The sequence below is a fragment of the Pelobates fuscus genome, chromosome 2 (assembly GCF_036172605.1).
Source record: "Pelobates fuscus isolate aPelFus1 chromosome 2, aPelFus1.pri, whole genome shotgun sequence".
Lineage (NCBI taxonomy): Eukaryota > Metazoa > Chordata > Amphibia > Anura > Pelobatidae > Pelobates > Pelobates fuscus.
Genome location: NC_086318.1, coordinates 353,648,451 through 353,661,755, shown reverse-complemented (window position 1 = coordinate 353,661,755; position 13,305 = coordinate 353,648,451). Strand labels below are relative to the sequence as shown.

General features: G+C 42.9%; 16 non-coding genes across 16 annotated transcripts; all 16 read left to right on the top strand.

The window, feature by feature from the left end:
- The first annotated feature begins 21 nt into the window (after nt 1-21).
- Nucleotides 22-188, top strand: LOC134591407 (U1 spliceosomal RNA). The gene has a single exon (XR_010088191.1). It is a non-coding gene; the product is annotated as a U1 spliceosomal RNA (small nuclear RNA).
- An 899-nt stretch (nt 189-1,087) lies between these two features.
- On the top strand, nt 1,088-1,228 carry LOC134592260 (U4 spliceosomal RNA). The gene has a single exon (XR_010088912.1). It is a non-coding gene; the product is annotated as a U4 spliceosomal RNA (small nuclear RNA).
- A 471-nt stretch (nt 1,229-1,699) lies between these two features.
- LOC134589895 (U1 spliceosomal RNA) lies at nt 1,700-1,866 on the top strand. Its single transcript, XR_010086901.1, has one exon. It is a non-coding gene; the product is annotated as a U1 spliceosomal RNA (small nuclear RNA).
- Nucleotides 1,867-2,765: 899 nt separating this feature from the next.
- On the top strand, nt 2,766-2,906 carry LOC134593190 (U4 spliceosomal RNA). The gene has a single exon (XR_010089708.1). It is a non-coding gene; the product is annotated as a U4 spliceosomal RNA (small nuclear RNA).
- Nucleotides 2,907-3,377: 471 nt separating this feature from the next.
- On the top strand, nt 3,378-3,544 carry LOC134590486 (U1 spliceosomal RNA). Its single transcript, XR_010087403.1, has one exon. It is a non-coding gene; the product is annotated as a U1 spliceosomal RNA (small nuclear RNA).
- An 899-nt stretch (nt 3,545-4,443) lies between these two features.
- Nucleotides 4,444-4,584, top strand: LOC134592798 (U4 spliceosomal RNA). The gene has a single exon (XR_010089372.1). It is a non-coding gene; the product is annotated as a U4 spliceosomal RNA (small nuclear RNA).
- A 471-nt stretch (nt 4,585-5,055) lies between these two features.
- Nucleotides 5,056-5,222, top strand: LOC134590349 (U1 spliceosomal RNA). The gene has a single exon (XR_010087287.1). It is a non-coding gene; the product is annotated as a U1 spliceosomal RNA (small nuclear RNA).
- Nucleotides 5,223-6,121: 899 nt separating this feature from the next.
- LOC134593564 (U4 spliceosomal RNA) lies at nt 6,122-6,262 on the top strand. Its single transcript, XR_010090028.1, has one exon. It is a non-coding gene; the product is annotated as a U4 spliceosomal RNA (small nuclear RNA).
- A 470-nt stretch (nt 6,263-6,732) lies between these two features.
- LOC134590982 (U1 spliceosomal RNA) lies at nt 6,733-6,899 on the top strand. Its single transcript, XR_010087827.1, has one exon. It is a non-coding gene; the product is annotated as a U1 spliceosomal RNA (small nuclear RNA).
- An 898-nt stretch (nt 6,900-7,797) lies between these two features.
- Nucleotides 7,798-7,938, top strand: LOC134592259 (U4 spliceosomal RNA). Its single transcript, XR_010088911.1, has one exon. It is a non-coding gene; the product is annotated as a U4 spliceosomal RNA (small nuclear RNA).
- A 471-nt stretch (nt 7,939-8,409) lies between these two features.
- LOC134591184 (U1 spliceosomal RNA) lies at nt 8,410-8,576 on the top strand. The gene has a single exon (XR_010087999.1). It is a non-coding gene; the product is annotated as a U1 spliceosomal RNA (small nuclear RNA).
- An 899-nt stretch (nt 8,577-9,475) lies between these two features.
- On the top strand, nt 9,476-9,616 carry LOC134592258 (U4 spliceosomal RNA). The gene has a single exon (XR_010088910.1). It is a non-coding gene; the product is annotated as a U4 spliceosomal RNA (small nuclear RNA).
- Nucleotides 9,617-10,087: 471 nt separating this feature from the next.
- On the top strand, nt 10,088-10,254 carry LOC134591103 (U1 spliceosomal RNA). The gene has a single exon (XR_010087930.1). It is a non-coding gene; the product is annotated as a U1 spliceosomal RNA (small nuclear RNA).
- Nucleotides 10,255-11,152: 898 nt separating this feature from the next.
- Nucleotides 11,153-11,293, top strand: LOC134592797 (U4 spliceosomal RNA). The gene has a single exon (XR_010089371.1). It is a non-coding gene; the product is annotated as a U4 spliceosomal RNA (small nuclear RNA).
- Nucleotides 11,294-11,763: 470 nt separating this feature from the next.
- LOC134591597 (U1 spliceosomal RNA) lies at nt 11,764-11,930 on the top strand. The gene has a single exon (XR_010088353.1). It is a non-coding gene; the product is annotated as a U1 spliceosomal RNA (small nuclear RNA).
- An 883-nt stretch (nt 11,931-12,813) lies between these two features.
- On the top strand, nt 12,814-12,954 carry LOC134592257 (U4 spliceosomal RNA). The gene has a single exon (XR_010088909.1). It is a non-coding gene; the product is annotated as a U4 spliceosomal RNA (small nuclear RNA).
- The last annotated feature ends 351 nt before the right edge of the window (nt 12,955-13,305 follow it).

Genomic DNA, 13,305 nt, shown 5'->3' with positions numbered 1-13,305 from the left:
TTTGAATGTACCCGTCATGTCATACTTACCTGGCAGGGGAGCAATAGCCATGATCCCTAAGGTGGCTCTCCCAGAGTGAGGCTGGTTCATTGCACTCCTTACCAGTTGACCTCTGCGATTTCCTCAAATGTGGGAAACTCGACTGCATAATTTATGGTAGTGGGGGACTGCGTTCGCGTTTTCCCCTGTGTTTGCTTGCTTGACAAAAATAGAGAACTTCACCAATTCTGACGAAGGATAATTTCAGCCACGGCACCCGTCTTCTTTGGCTCTTACTTTCCACATCAAGCAGGCAGCGACAATCATTTCCTAGGCTTGATCATTTTTATTATCTATGTTTTCTGGAGACCAGTTTTAAGCCAGAATTTCACTTTTTATTTTAACTTTTCAGCTTTTTTTTCATCATTTTTTTATCCTGACTTCTTTTGATTTATTGTATGCTTCAATGCAATGGAAGAAATAAAGAATTGGAGACCTATATTACGTCTTCCAACAGAACGTAACGTTTGATTGAATTTCTGGGAAAAAAAGATTTTCTGGATCAAATCAGTGAATTGCCGCTTGAGACAATCAGACCAAACCTTAGGAATAGCTGGGTGGTCGCTAGCACTTACTAATGAACACCATGGAATTTTGAAAAAGCCACCACAAATGTTCTTTCAGCCCTGTTGAGTGTGGATGAAGAGAAGACAGGTGCTAGGCAAGGGTCATTCCTATCGATGGAGTCATGAAATGTGTGACTTTGGGGACGAACGTAGACCAGCGGATTGTGTACTCTGCCTAATGGCTGCTGTAGTAGAATCTTGGCAAAACTGTTTCCAAAGAGAGAAAAAAAATTGTACAAGGTTTGCTGCAAGATATGGTTGCCCTCACTCTCCGTTATAGGTTTGGAACCATTCCAAGATGCCATATAAGAAGACCGAGGAATTTGTTGGGGTTTAAGCTTCCTTGTAGGAGGAAGCGGGCCTAATTAGAATATTGCCTCCCATAATCCTTTGCAATGGCTTATGGTCATGAACTTTTTCTCACCGCTGTCTTAAAGTGTCCTTACGTGGTAGCTCTTAAAAGCTGGCCCACTTGAACAGCTAGCTTTGCGCAGTGGCAGTATCGTAGCCCATGAGGTCAATCCGAGGCGTGATTATTGCTAATTGAAAACTTTACCCAATACCCCGCCATGATGACTTGAAATACAGTCAGCATTGGCAATTTTTGACAGGCTCTAAGGAGACTGAAAGATTGGTTTAATAAAAGTTTATGGCGCCCCATGTCTAGGGCGTGTCTTACGTGACTCCCGTTTCTTCCTGAGCTCTGTTGCACCATTCCTTCCGCTGGCTTCTTAGCATTTCCCTTTTACCTTTCTCTCCCACTGAATTCACTTGTTTCCGGCAGCACACTATTCTCACTACATGCTACGAATTCCCATCCTTCGGCTCATTGGCCTAGCATTTGCCTTTATGCAAATTGCTCCTTCGCACCCTGAATCCAGCTCAATTATTCACACCTAACCACCTGAAGGCACTAAAATTACTGGTAGCTAAGGAAAACAACGATCAGCCACGAGGTTTGGTAATCTTTTGTAGCCTTCTATAATTTGGATTATTTATTTGCTTTTTTTTTTTTTTTACTTGCTTTATTATTTCACCACAGCCTAAAGGAAAGGCTTCCCAGCGGGCGTGCCTTTGAATGTACCCGTCATGTCATACTTACCTGGCAGGGGAGCAATAGCCATGATCCCTAAGGTGGCTCTCCCAGAGTGAGGCTGGTTCATTGCACTCCGTACCAGTTGACCTCTGCGATTTCCTCAAATGTGGGAAACTCGACTGCATAATTTATGGTAGTGGGGGACTGCGTTCGCGCTTTCCCCTGTGTTTGCTTGTTTGACAAAAATAGAGAACTTCACCAATTCTGACGAAGGATAATTTGAGCCACGGCACCCGTCTTCTTTGGCTCTTACTTTCCACACCAAGCAGGCAGCGACAATCACTTCCTAGGCTTGATCATTTTTATTATCTATGTTTTCTGGAGACCAGTTTTAAGCCAGAATTTCACTTTTTATTTTAACTTTTCAGCTTTTTTTTCATCATTTTTTTATCCTGACTTCTTTTGATTTATTGTATGCTTCAATGCAATGGAAGAAATAAAGAATTGGAGACCTATATTACGTCTTCCAACAGAACGTAACGTTTGATTGAATTTCTGGGAAAAAAAGATTTTCTGGATCAAGGCAGTGAATTGCCGCTTGAGACAATCAGACCAAACCTTAGGAATAGCTGGGTGGTCGCTAGCACTTACTAATGAACACCATGGAATTTTGAAAAAGCCACCACAAATGTTCTTTCAGCCCTGTTGAGTGTGGATGAAGAGAAGACAGGTGCTAGGCAAGGGTCATTCCTATCGATGGAGTCATGAAATGTGTGACTTTGGGGACGAACGTAGACCAGCGGATTGTGTACTCTGCCTAATGGCTGCTGTAGTAGAATCTTGGCAAAACTGTTTCCAAAGAGAGAAAAAAAATTGTACAAGGTTTGCTGCAAGATATGGTTGCCCTCACTCTCTGTTATAGGTTTGGAACCATTCCAAGATGCCATATAAGAAGACCGAGGAATTTGTTGGGGTTTAAGCTTCCCTGTAGGAGGAAGCGGGCCTAATTAGAATATTGCCTCCCATAATCCTTTGCAATGGCTTATGGTCATGAACTTTTTCTCACCGCTGTCTTAAAGTGTCCTTACGTGGTAGCTCTTAAAAGCTGGCCCACTTGAACAGCTAGCTTTGCACAGTGGCAGTATCGTAGCCCATGAGGTCAAACCGAGGCGTGATTATTGCTAATTGAAAACTTTACCCAATACCCCGCCATGATGACTTGAAATACAGTCAGCATTGGCAATTTTTGACAGGCTCTAAGGAGACTGAAAGATTGGTTTAATAAAAGTTTATGGCGCCCCATGTCTAGGGCGTGTCTTACGTGACTCCCGTTTCTTCCTCAGCTCTGTTGCACCATTCCTTCCGCTGGCTTCTTAGCATTTCCCTTTTACCTTTCTCTCCCACTGAATTCACTTGTTTCCGGCAGCACACTATTCTCACTACATGCTACGAATTCCCATCCTTTGGCTCATTGGCCTAGCATTTGCCTTTATGCAAATTGCTCCTTCGCACCCTGAATCCAGCTCAATTATTCACACCTAACCACCTGAAGGCACTAAAATTACTGGTAGCTAAGGAAAACAACGATCAGCCACAAGGTTTGGTAATCTTTTGTAGCCTTCTATCATTTGGATTATTTATTTGCTTTTTTTTTTTTTTAACTTGCTTTATTATTTCACCACAGCCTAAAGGAAAGGCTTCCCAGCGGGCGTGCCTTTGAATGTACCCGTCATGTCATACTTACATGGCAGGGGAGCAATAGCCATGATCCCTAAGGTGGCTCTCCCAGAGTGAGGCTGGTTCATTGCACTCCGTACCAGTTGACCTCTGCGATTTCCTCAAATGTGGGAAACTCGACTGCATAATTTATGGTAGTGGGGGACTGCGTTCGCGCTTTCCCCTGTGTTTGCTTGTTTGACAAAAATAGAGAACTTCACCAATTCTGACGAAAGATAATTTCAGCCACGGCACCTGTCTTCTTTGGCTCTTACTTTCCGCATCAAGCAGGCAGCGACAATCACTTCCTAGGCTTGATCATTTTTATTATCTATGTTTTCTGGAGACCAGTTTTAAGCCAGAATTTCACTTTTTATTTTAACTTTTCAGCTTTTTTTTCATCATTTTTTTATCCTGACTTCTTTTGATTTATTGTATGCTTCAATGCAATGGAAGAAATAAAGAATTGGAGACCTATATTACGTCTTCCAACAGAACGTAACGTTTGATTGAATTTCTGGGAAAAAAAGATTTTCTGGATCAAGGCAGTGAATTGCCGCTTGAGACAATCAGACCAAACCTTAGGAATAGCTGGGTGGTCGCTAGCACTTACTAATGAACACCATGGAATTTTGAAAAAGCCACCACAAATGTTCTTTCAGCCCTGTTGAGTGTGGATGAAGAGAAGACAGGTGCTAGGCAAGGGTCATTCCTATCGATGGAGTCATGAAATGTGTGACTTTGGGGACGAACGTAGACCAGCGGATTGTGTACTCTGCCTAATGGCTGCTGTAGTAGAATCTTGGCAAAACTGTTTCCAAAGAGAGAAAAAAAATTGTACAAGGTTTGCTGCAAGATATGGTTGCCCTCACTCTCTGTTATAGGTTTGGAACCATTCCAAGATGCCATATAAGAAGACCGAGGAATTTGTTGGGGTTTAAGCTTCCCTGTAGGAGGAAGCGGGCCTAATTAGAATATTGCCTCCCACAATCCTTTGCAATGGCTTATGGTCATGAACTTTTTCTCACCGCTGTCTTAAAGTTTCCTTACGTGGTAGCTCTTAAAAGCTGGCCCACTTGAACAGTTAACTTTGCGCAGTGGCAGTATCGTAGCCCATGAGGTCAATCCGAGGCGTGATTATTGCTAATTGAAAACTTTACCCAATACCCCGCCATGATGACTTGAAATACAGTCAGCATTGGCAATTTTTGACAGGCTCTAAGGAGACTGAAAGATTGGTTTAAAAAAAGTTTATGGCGCCCCATGTCTAGGGCGTGTCTTACGTGACTCCCGTTTCTTCCTGAGCTCTGTTGCACCATTCCTTCCGCTGGCTTCCTTGCATTTCCCTTTTTCCTTTCTCTCCCACTGAATCCACTTGTTTCCGGCAGCACACTATTCTCACTCTATGCTACGAATTCCCATCCTTCGGCTCATTGGCCTAGCATTTGCCTTTATGCAAATTGCTCCTTCGCACCCTGAATCCAGCTCAATTATTCACACCTAACCACCTGAAGGCACTAAAATTACTGGTAGCAAAGGAAAACAACGATCAGCCACGAGGTTTGGTAATCTTTTGTAGCCTTCTATCATTTGGATTATTTATTTGCTTTTTTTTTTTTTTTACTTGCTTTATTATTTCACCACAGCCTAAAGGAAAGGCTTCCCAGCGGGCGTGCCTTTGAATGTACCCGTCATGTCATACTTACCTGGCAGGGGAGCAATAGCCATGATCCCTAAGGTGGTTCTCCCAGAGTGAGGCTGGTTCATTGCACTCCGTACCAGTTGACCTCTGCGATTTCCTCAAATGTGGGAAACTCGACTGCATAATTTATGGTAGTGGGGGACTGCGTTCGCGCTTTCCCCTGTGTTTGCTTGTTTGACAAAAATAGAGAACTTCACCAATTCTGATGAAGGATAATTTCAGCCACGGCACCCGTCTTCTTTGGCTCTTACTTTCCACATCAAGCAGGCAGCGACAATCATTTCCTAGGCTTGATCATTTTTATTATCTATGTTTTCTGGAGACCAGTTTTAAGCCAGAATTTCACTTTTTATTTTAACTTTTCAGCTTTTTTTTCATCATTTTTTTATCCTGACTTCTTTTGATTTATTGTATGCTTCAATGCAATGGAAGAAATAAAGAATTGGAGACCTATATTACGTCTTCCAACAGAACGTAACGTTTGATTGAATTTCTGGGAAACAAAGATTTTCTGGATCAAGGCAGTGAATTGCCGCTTGAGACAATCAGACCAAACCTTAGGAATAGCTGGGTGGTCGCTAGCACTTACTAATGAACACCATGGAATTTTGAAAAAGCCACCACAAATGTTCTTTCAGCCCTGTTGAGTGTGGATGAAGAGAAGACAGGTGCTAGGCAAGGGTCATTCCTATCGATGGAGTCATGAAATGTGTGACTTTGGGGACGAACGTAGACCAGCGGATTGTGTACTCTGCCTAATGGCTGCTGTAGTAGAATCTTGGCAAAACCGTTTCCAAAGAGAGAAAAAAAATTGTACAAGGTTTGCTGCAAGATATGGTTGCCCTCACTCTCTGTTATAGGTTTGGAACCATTCCAAGATGCCATATAAGAAGACCGAGGAATTTGTTGGGGTTTAAGCTTCCCTGTAGGAGGAAGCGGGCCTAATTAGAATATTGCCTCCCACAATCCTTTGCAATGGCTTATGGTCATGAACTTTTTCTCACCGCTGTCTTAAAGTGTCCATACGTGGTAGCTCTTAAAAGCTGGCCCACTTGAACAGTTAACTTTGCGCAGTGGCAGTATCGTAGCCCATGAGGTCAATCTGAGGCGTGATTATTGCTAATTGAAAACTTTACCCAATACCCCGCCATGATGACTTGAAATACAGTCAGCATTGGCAATTTTTGACATGCTCTGAGGAGACTGAAAGATTGGTTTAAAAAAAGTTTATGGCGCCCCATGTCTAGGGCGTGTCTTACGTGACTCCCGTTTCTTCCTGAGCTCTGTTGCACCATTCCTTCCGCTGGCTTCCTTGCATTTCCCTTTTACCTTTCTCTCCCACTGAATCCACTTGTTTCCGGCAGCACACTATTCTCACTCCATGCTACGAATTCCCATCCTTCGGCTCATTGGCCTAGCATTTGCCTTTATGCAAATTGCTCCTTCGCACCCTGAATCCAGCTCAATTATTCACACCTAACCACCTGAAGGCACTAAAATTACTGGTAGCTTAGGAAAACAACGATCAGCCACGAGGTTTGGTAATCTTTTGTAGCCTTCTATCATTTGGATTATTTATTTGCTTTATTTTTTTTTAACTTGCTTTATTATTTCACCACAGCCTAAAGGAAAGGCTTCCCAGCGGGCGTGCCTTTGAATGTACCCGTCATGTCATACTTACCTGGCAGGGGAGCAATAGCCATGATCCCTAAGGTGGCTCTCCCAGAGTGAGGCTGGTTCATTGCACTCCGTACCAGTTGACCTTTGCGATTTCCTCAAATGTGGGAAACTCGACTGCATAATTTATGGTATTGGGGGACTGCGTTCGCGCTTTCCCCTGTGTTTGCTTGTTTGACAAAAATAGAGAACTTCACCAATTCTGACGAAGGATAATTTCAGCCACGGCACCCGTCTTCTTTGGCTCTTACTTTCCGTATCAAGCAGGCAGCGACAATCATTTCCTAGGCTTGATCATTTTTATTATCTATGTTTTCTGGAGACCAGTTTTAAGCCAGAATTTCACTTTTTATTTTAACTTTTCAGCTTTTTTTTCATCATTTTTTTATCCTGACTTCTTTTGATTTATTGTATGCTTCAATGCAATGGAAGAAATAAAGAATTGTAGACCTATATTACGTCTTCCAACAGAACGTAACGTTTGATTGAATTTCTGGGAAAAAAAGATTTTCTGGATCAAGGCAGTGAATTGCCGCTTGAGACAATCAGACCAAACCTTAGGAATAGCTGGGTGGTCGCTAGCACTTACTAATGAACACCATGGAATTTTGAAAAAGCCACCACAAATGTTCTTTCAGCCCTGTTGAGTGTGGATGAAGAGAAGACAGGTGCTCGGCAAGGGTCATTCCTATCGATGGAGTCATGAAATGTGTGACTTTGGGGACGAACGTAGACCAGCGGATTGTGTACTCTGCCTAATGGCTGCTGTAGTAGAATCTTGGCAAAACTGTTTCCAAAGAGAGAAAAAAAATTGTACAAGGTTTGCTGCAAGATATGGTTGCCCTCACTCTCTGTTATAGGTTTGGAACCATTCCAAGATGCCATATAAGAAGACCGAGGAATTTGTTGGGGTTTAAGCTTCCCTGTAGGAGGAAGCGGGCCTAATTAGAATATTGCCTCCCATAATCCTTTGCAATGGCTTATGGTCATGAACTTTTTCTCACCGCTGTCTTAAAGTGTCCTTACGTGGTAGCTCTTAAAACTGGCCCACTTGAACAGCTAGCTTTGCGCAGTGGCAGTATCGTAGCCCATGAGGTCAATCCGAGGCGTGATTATTGCTAATTGAAAACTTTACCCAATACCCCGCCATGATGACTTGAAATACAGTCAGCATTGGCAATTTTTGACAGGCTCTAAGGAGACTGAAAGATTGGTTTAATAAAAGTTTATGGCGCCCCATGTCTAGGGCGTGTCTTACGTGACTCCCGTTTCTTCCTGAGCTCTGTTGCACCATTCCTTCCGCTGGCTTCTTAGCATTTCCCTTTTACCTTTCTCTCCCACTGATTTCACTTGTTTCCGGCAGCACACTATTCTCACTACATGCTACGAATTCCCATCCTTCGGCTCATTGGCCTAGCATTTGCCTTTATGCAAATTGCTCCTTCGCACCCTGAATCCAGCTCAATTATTCACACCTAACCACCTGAAGGCACTAAAATTACTGGTAGCTAAGGAAAACAACGATCAGCTACGAGGTTTGGTAATCTTTTGTAGCCTTCTATCATTTGGATTATTTATTTGCTTTTTTTTTTTTTTTACTTGCTTTATTATTTCACCACAGCCTAAAGGAAAGGCTTCCCAGCGGGCGTGCCTTTGAATGTACCCGTCATGTCATACTTACCTGGCAGGGGAGCAATAGCCATGATCCCTAAGGTGGCTCTCCCAGAGTGAGGCTGCTTCATTGCACTCCGTACCAGTTGACCTCTGCGATTTCCTCAAATGTGGGAAACTCGACTGCATAATTTATGGTAGTGGGGGACTGCGTTCGCGCTTTTCCCTGTGTTTGCTTGTTTGACAAAAATAGAGAACTTCACCAATTTTGACGAAGGATAATTTCAGCCACGGCACCCGTCTTCTTTGGCTCTTACTTTCCGCATCAAGCAGGCAGCAACAATCATTTCCTAGGCTTGATAATTTTTATTATCTATGTTTTCTGGAGACCAGTTTTAAGCCAGAATTTCACTTTTTATTTTAACTTTTCAGCTTTTTTTTCATCATTTTTTTATCCTGACTTCTTTTGATTTATTGTATGCTTCAATGCAATGGAAGAAATAAAGAATTGGAGACCTATATTACGTCTTCCAACAGAACGTAACGTTTGATTGAATTTCTGGGAAAAAAAGATTTTCTGGATCAAGGCAGTGAATTGCCGCTTGAGACAATCAGACCAAACCTTAGGAATAGCTGGGTGGTCGCTAGCACTTACTAATGAACACCATGGAATTTTGAAAAAGCCACCACAAATGTTCTTTCAGCCCTGTTGAGTGTGGATGAAGAGAAGACAGGTGCTAGGCAAGGGTCATTCCTATCGATGGAGTCATGAAATGTGTGACTTTGGGGACGAACGTAGACCAGCGGATTGTGTACTCTGCCTAATGGCTGCTGTAGTAGAATCTTGGCAAAACTGTTTCCAAAGAGAGAAAAAAAATTGTACAAGGTTTGCTGCAAGATATGGTTGCCCTCACTCTCTGTTATAGGTTTGGAACCATTCCAAGATGCCATATAAGAAGACCGAGGAATTTGTTGGGGTTTAAGCTTCCCTGTAGGAGGAAGCGGGCCTAATTAGAATATTGCCTCCCATAATCCTTTGCAATGGCTTATGGTCATGAACTTTTTCTCACCGCTGTCTTAAAGTGTCCTTACGTGGTAGCTCTTAAAAGCTGGCCCACTTGAACAGCTAGCTTTGCGCAGTGGCAGTATCGTAGCCCATGAGGTCAATCCGAGGCGTGATTATTGCTAATTGAAAACTTTACCCAATACCCCGCCATGATGACTTGAAATACAGTCAGCATTGGCAATTTTTGACAGGCTCTAAGGAGACTGAAAGATTGGTTTAATAAAAGTTTATGGCGCCCCATGTCTAGGGCGTGTCTTACGTGACTCCCGTTTCTTCCTGAGCTCTGTTGCACCATTCCTTCCGCTGGCTTCTTAGCATTTCCCTTTTACCTTTCTCTCCCACTGAATTCACTTGTTTCCGGCAGCACACTATTCTCACTACATGCTACGAATTCCCATCCTTCGGCTCATTGGCCTAGCATTTGCCTTTATGCAAATTGCTCCTTCGCACCCTGAATCCAGCTCAATTATTCACACCTAACCACCTGAAGGCACTAAAATTACTGGTAGCTAAGGAAAACAACGATCAGCCACGAGGTTTGGTAATCTTTTGTAGCCTTCTATCATTTGGATTATTTATTTGCTTTTTTTTTTTTTTAACTTGCTTTATTATTTCACCACAGCCTAAAGGAAAGGCTTCCCAGCGGGCGTGCCTTTGAATGTACCCGTCATGTCATACTTACCTGGCAGGGGAGCAATAGCCATGATCCCTAAGGTGGCTCTCCCAGAGTGAGGCTGGTTTATTGCACTCCGTAACAGTTGACCTCTGCGATTTCCTCAAATGTGGGAAACTCGACTGCATAATTTATGGTAGTGGGGGACTGCGTTCGCGCTTTCCCCTGTGTTTGCTTGTTTGACAAAAATAGAGAACTTCACCAATTCTGACGAAGGATAATTTCAGCCACGGCACCCGTCTTCTTTGGCTCTTACTTTCCGCATCAAGCAGGCAGCGACAATCATTTCCTAGGCTTGATCATTTTTATTATCTATGTTTTCTGGAGACCAGTTTTAAGCCAGAATTTCACTTTTTATTTTAACTTTTCAGCTTTTTTTTCATCATTTTTTTATCCTGACTTCTTTTGATTTATTGTATGCTTCAATGCAATGGAAGAAATAAAGAATTGGAGACCTATATTACGTCTTCCAACAGAACGTAACGTTTGATTGAATTTCTGGGAAACAAAGATTTTCTGGATCAAGGCAGTGAATTGCCGCTTGAGACAATCAGACCAAACCTTAGGAATAGCTGGGTGGTCGCTAGCACTTACTAATGAACACCATGGAATTTTGAAAAAGCCACCACAAATGTTCTTTCAGCCCTGTTGAGTGTGGATGAAGAGAAGACAGGTGCTAGCAAGGGTCATTCCTATCGATGGAGTCATGAAATGTGTGACTTTGGGGACGAACGTAGACCAGCGGATTGTGTACTCTGCCTAATGGCTGCTGTAGTAGAATCTTGGCAAAACCGTTTCCAAAGAGAGAAAAAAAATTGTACAAGGTTTGCTGCAAGATATGGTTGCCCTCACTCTCTGTTATAGGTTTGGAACCATTCCAAGATGCCATATAAGAAGACCGAGGAATTTGTTGGGGTTTAAGCTTCCCTGTAGGAGGAAGCGGGCCTAATTAGAATATTGCCTCCCACAATCCTTTGCAATGGCTTATGGTCATGAACTTTTTCTCACCGCTGTCTTAAAGTTTCCTTACGTGGTAGCTCTTAAAAGCTGGCCCACTTGAACAGTTAACTTTGCGCAGTGGCAGTATCGTAGCCCATGAGGTCAATCCGAGGCGTGATTATTGCTAATTGAAAACTTTACCCAATACCCCGCCATGATGACTTGAAATACAGTCAGCATTGGCAATTTTTGACAGGCTCTAAGGAGACTGAAAGATTGGTTTAAAAAAAGTTTATGGCGCCCCATGTCTAGGGCGTGTCTTACGTGACTCCCGTTTCTTCCTGAGCTCTGTTGCACCATTCCTTCCGCTGGCTTCCTTGCATTTCCCTTTTACCTTTCTCTCCCACTGAATCCACTTGTTTCCGGCAGCACACTATTCTCACTCTATGCTACGAATTCCCATCCTTCGGCTCATTGGCCTAGCATTTGCCTTTATGCAAATTGCTCCTTCGCACCCTGAATCCAGCTCAATTATTCACACCTAACCACCTGAAGGCACTAAAATTACTGGTAGCAAAGGAAAACAACGATCAGCCACGAGGTTTGGTAATCTTTTGTAGCCTTCTATCATTTGGATTATTTATTTGCTCTTCTTTTTTTTAACTTGCTTTATTATTTCACCACAGCCTAAAGGAAAGGCTTCCCAGCGGGCGTGCCTTTGAATGTACCTGTCATGTCATACTTACCTGGCAGGGGAGCAATAGCCATGATTCCTAAGGTGGCTCTCCCAGAGTGAGGCTGGTTTATTGCACTCCGTACCAGTTGACCTCTGCGATTTCCTCAAATGTGGGAAACTCAACTGCATAATTTATGTTAGTGGGGGACTGCGTGTTTGCTTGTTTGACAAAAATAGAGAACTTCACCAATTCTGACGAAGGATAATTTCAGCCACGGCACCCGTCTTCTTTGGCTCTTACTTTCCACATCAAGCAGGCAGCGACAATCATTTCCTAGGCTTGATCATTTTTATTATCTATGTTTTCTGGAGACCAGTTTTAAGCCAGAATTTCACTTTTTATTTTAACTTTTCAGCTTTTTTTTCAGCTTTTTTTTATCCTGACTTCTTTTGATTTATTGTATGCTTCAATGCAATGGAAGAAATAAAGAATTGGAGACCTATATTACGTCTTCCAACAGAACGTAACGTTTGATTGAATTTCTGGGAAAAAAAGATTTTCTGGATCAAATCAGTGAATTGCCGCTTGAGACAATCAGACCAAACCTTAGGAATAGCTGGGTGGTCGCTAGCACTTACTAATGAACACCATGGAATTTTGAAAAAGCCACCACAAATGTTCTTTCAGCCCTGTTGAGTGTGGATGAAGAGAAGACAGGTGCTAGGCAAGGGTCATTCCTATCGATGGAGTCATGAAATGTGTGACTTTGGGGACGAACGTAGACCAGCGGATTGTGTACTCTGCCTAATGGCTGCTGTAGTAGAATCTTGGCAAAACTGTTTCCAAAGAGAGAAAAAAAATTGTACAAGGTTTGCTGCAAGATATGGTTGCCCTCACTCTCTGTTATAGGTTTGGAACCATTCCAAGATGCCATATAAGAAGACCGTGGAATTTGTTGGGGTTTAAGCTTCCCTGTAGGAGGAAGCGGGCCTAATTAGAATATTGCCTCCCATAATCCTTTGCAATGGCTTATGGTCATGAACTTTTTCTCACCCCTGTCTTAAAGTTTCCTTACGTGGTAGCTCTTAAAAGCTGGCCCACTTGAACAGCTAGCTTTGCGCAGTGGCAGTATCGTAGCCCATGAGGTCAATCCGAGGCGTGATTATTGCTAATTGAAAACTTTACCCAATACCCCGCCATGATGACTTGAAATACAGTCAGCATTGGCAATTTTTGACAGGCTCTAAGGAGACTGAAAGATTGGTTTAATAAAAGTTTATGGCGCCCCATGTCTAGGGCGTGTCTTACGTGACTCCCGTTTCGTCCTGAGCTCTGTTGCACCATTCCTTCCGCTGGCTTCTTAGCATTTCCCTTTTACCTTTCTCTCCCACTGAATCCACTTGTTTCCGGCAGCACACTATTCTCACTCCATGCTACGAATTCCCATCCTTCGGCTCATTGGCCTAGCATTTGCCTTTATGCAAATTGCTCCTTCGCACCCTGAATCCAGCTCAATTATTCACACCTAACCACCTGAAGGCACTAAAATTACTGGTAGCTAAGGAAAACAACGATCAGCCACGAGGTTTGGTAATCTTTTGTA